The following is a 4605-nucleotide window of genomic DNA, read 5'->3' as shown; positions in this document are numbered from 1 at the left end:
CTTCATTGAATGTCCTAGGCTCATTTTCTAACATATAAGTTAAAAAATCTGGACCAAAAGATGTAGATGTTTTGGTTCTTTTGCTGCGTCTTGGTTCTTCATCAATTTGAGGATTACTAATTACAGAATCATAAGTTCATTTTTGCGGGCTTATTTCTTTCCTATCTTTACAAGGAAACTTGTCCTCAAAAAATATAGCATTCCTAGAATCAATGATAGTATTTTCATGTATATCTGGAATGTCAGACTTATGTACGAGGAACCGATAAGCACTACTGTTATTAGCATATCCAATGAATATGCAATCGATAGTTTTAGGCCCTATTTTAATTTGTTTAGGCTTTGGTATTTGTACCTTAGTCAAACACCCCCACACTTTTAAGTATTTGTACGAAGGTTTATGACCTTTCCATACCTCATAAGGAGTTTCGTTCCTACCTTTGTGTGGTACTTTATTTAGAATGTGGTTAGCTGAGAGAATTGCTTCCCCCCACAAATTCTGTGGTAAACCAGAACTAACCAACATAGCGTTCATCATCTCTTTTAGAGTGCGATTTTTGCGTTCTGCAATACCATTTGATTGAGGTGAATACGGAGCTGTAGTTTGATGAATAATCCCAGAATCTGAACAAAATTCATCAAACGGTGCTCCATATTCCCCACCTCTATCACTATGAACAATTTTTATTCGTTTGCTTCGTTGATTCTCAACCTCATTCTTGTACTGTTTAAATGCTTCTAAAGCCTTGTCTTTACTCCTTAACAAAAAGACATAACAATACCTTGTACAATCATCTATAAAAGTAATAAAATACTTTTTACCTTCTCTAGTTTGCACAAACTTTAAATCACAAATATCACTGTGAATTAATTCCAGAGGATTCGAGTTCCTTTCAACTGAATGAAACGGTGTTTTTGCTAATTTAGCCTCTACACATGTTTCGCATCGATGATTTTGATCAAATGACATTGAAGGTAATAAATCTAAACTTACTAATCTTCGTAATGTATTACCATTTACATGTCCTAACCTATCGTGCCATAAGTTAGAAGACTCGATCAAGTAAGTAGAAGATTTATTTTTATTAATATCAAAATCACGGAGTACAGGCATTACATTCAATTTGAATAGCCCATTGGCTAAGTACCCTTTGCCTACAAACATTCCATTTTTGGTGAGTACAAACTTGTCAGATTCAAATACCAGCCTAAACCCATTCTTGCTTAAAAGAGCTCCGGATACCAAGTTTTTGCGAATATCGGGAACATGCAGCACATCGATGAGTGTTACTTATTTCCCTGATGTCATCTTCAGCACTACTTTACCTAGACCAATAAGTTTTGATGTTGCTGAGTTGCCCATGAAGAGTTGTCATCCATTGATAGGAGTGTAAGATGAAAACATCTCCTTATCCGCACAAACGTGACGAGTAGCGCCAGTATCAACGAACCATTCTTTCGGATTATCCACCATGTTTGCTTCAAATACAACAGCCGAGAGCATTAGTTCAGATACTCCGTTAGACAGCCTGTCTTCTTCAGTCAAGTGCACTTGGTCCTTTTTATTTTGCTTTTTCTGCCGGCAGTCCTTTGCAATATGACCAGGCTTACTGCAGTTATAGCAATCTCCTTTGAATTTCTTGGCCTTGCTCTTTTGCTTGCTATTATTCGGGTACTTCCTTTTCTTACTAGTATTTGGCTCCACCAAGTGGACTTTAGCCTCCATTTGCTGCTTTCCAGACTTCTTTTCAGCATTTCGATTGTCTTCCTCAATTCTTAATCTAACAATCAAATCTTCAAGTCCCATTTTCTTGCATTTATGTTTCAGGTAGTTCTTTAAATCTTTCCACATTGGTGGTAATTTTTCGATAATTGCAGCTACTTGAAAATGGTTCACAGAGCTTCATGCCTTCTGCATGTATATCGTGCAAGATAAGTTGTATCTCTTGGACTTGAGTCATTACTGTTTTAGAATCTACCATTTTGAAGTCCAGGAACTTGCCTACAACAAATTTCTTCAATCCGGCATCTTCTATTTTGTACTTCTTTTCCAATGACTCCCATAGTAATTTAGCCGTTTTGACGGAACAGTATACGTTGTATAGTGTGTTGTCAAGGCAATTGAGGATGTAATTTCTGCACAAGAAGTCACTATGACTCCAAGCATCAAATGCTGCTCGTTTTTGAGAATCTGTTTCCTTCTCCTCAACAGTTGGAGCATCCTCTTTCAAGATTTTGACCAGATTCAGAATCGTGAGATAGAACAACATTTTCTGTTGCCATCTCTTAAAATCCACTCCCATGAATTTTTCCAATTTCTCCCCGTGAGCATTGTTAGGGGGTACGACAGACATATTAGGGGGTACAACAGACGTACTACTACTTGCCATTATCATTTTATGATTGTTGAAAAATAATAGCAAATAATAGTGTTACCGTAATTTATTTTTGGGCAGAGTAACGACGTTTGGATGGTTTTGAACGGTCGAGGCAAGAGTTCGACTCTTTTTCCTTAAAACGATAATGCCCCGCACTGGTACTAATGGTATTGCAGTACTCGTTTCCCAAGATACAATGACCTCGTCTTGTAATAGTAGTACTCCAAATTACAAGACCCGATGAAATCGTAAAGTTTAGATCTCTCCACACATACACTAGATGACTGAAATGCACGAAAAGTAATTTTCGAGGACTGAATTATAAAACAGAAATTATGCAAGGACAAAGGGATAATTTCGGGAGAGTAGAAAATCAATTCTGATTTTTGGAATGAATAAAAATCGGGGTATGGGGGCCTATTTATAGATGTTGAAAGGTTGTGTCCCAATAGACACAACTGTCGAAAAGTTGTGTCCAAAAGACACAAACTGTTTGGACAGTCAACCGCCACTTTGGACAGTCAACCACCACTTGGATAGTCAACCGCCACTTTGGATAGTCAACCGTCACTTGGACAGTCAACCGGCTAAATTCTATAAGCACCGTACCACGTGTCACACACAGAAAATTCGGGGAAGGAAAAAAAATTAATAACATAAAATATATTATTATTATAATAAAATAATATAATTAAATGTTATTTTACCAAAAAATATATATCAGCTTGGCCCAAGCCCACGACCCGTGACCGTGCCGAGCCGACCGGTCGGACGGCGACGGCGCGCGCGTGTGGGCTTTGACTTAACCTACTAGCATGTAGGTTCTCTTCCCCTCAAAGACTATTGGTACCCCTTGGGGCTCAAACCCAAGTCCCAAACTTGAGCTATATAAGGTGGTTTATATCCTTCTAATCTTCCTATGTGAGATTGGTATTTTCCAATTTCCCACCTATTTTATTTCAATATCAAGTGGGTATCTTTTGGCCTTAATTTCTCATTCACCCTAAATTGATTTTAAGAAAATAAATATACCATATTAATCTACTCATGGAGTAGAACACATTCGGCCAAAGAAATCTTATTTTCGATTAACGGGACCCACTAAATTAATTGGTCAAAAGATGGTCAAACCAACTAATTAAAACCAATTTTTCCAACAATTTGTGCATAGAAACTATAATTTACAAAATTAAAAAAATATAAGTCAAACATAAATTAAGCTCTTGTTTGGTTTATCTAAAGTTGCGATTTTTGGTAAACTTTGATAAACATTGACAATATATATGGATGAGAAATTGAGAAAAATCGTCAATCACATGAAATGTGTAATTAAAAATGAGTTTGAAAAAATAAATTTCAAAAAGTAGAGATCAGAGAAGGGCTAAAAATGAGTTCACAAAACTATCATTTGAAAAGTTACGTCAAAGACGATGTCCTAAAAATTATATAATGTCAACATTTGCATTATACCAATTTAACATATGATCTTTAAAATGTTAGTTTACCAAATAATGTTGTCTCAGGTCATGAAAATGCAAAACGTGCTAGCATAATCGTAATGATTCCATTGTCATTTCAATACTAAGATCGTTACGGGTCAAAATGCCTACAAAACTTTATTTGATCAATGCATACACCCGAAAATGTTATAAAGATACTCGATAAGCTCGAAAATGCTTGTATTAAGATGGCCTCGCAATTTGAATGTGTCAAGTTGTTATTATATACTATGTTTAATGAGACTACATATATCAAGCCAAGGCTGCCAAGTCCTATCTTATTCTATTAATTATTTAATTACTTAAATTGAATATGTAAGTTATGATTATTTATGCGGTAAAATTGCAGCCGAGGTACCAAACCTTTCGTTTATTAGCAGACTTTGCCCAAACATTTTATTTGTGCCACCGGAGGTATCAAACCTTTCAAAAATTCGCACCTGTCCACGTCCACTGCGTTGGTGACCACCAATCCCCTCCACAACCACCGAGCCGGAAATGCCACCAATGCCATGGCAAATAATTTCCTCCTACATCATTGTTTCAAACAAATACACCACATCCTCACAAATTGAGCAAAATCGCAATCATTGGAAATCTGCCATCACCAGATCCACCAGCTTAAACGACCAAAAATGCAAACATGCAACAGTTTCAACGAACATTTTTCTGTCCTCTCCTGCATTTCGTTCTAGTATATCCTCTATATAAGACTCCAAAATAATGGT

This window comes from Olea europaea, chromosome 19 (genome assembly GCF_002742605.1).
Source record: "Olea europaea var. sylvestris chromosome 19, O_europaea_v1, whole genome shotgun sequence".
NCBI lineage: Eukaryota > Viridiplantae > Streptophyta > Magnoliopsida > Lamiales > Oleaceae > Olea > Olea europaea.
Note: the sequence above shows the minus strand (reverse complement) of the source record.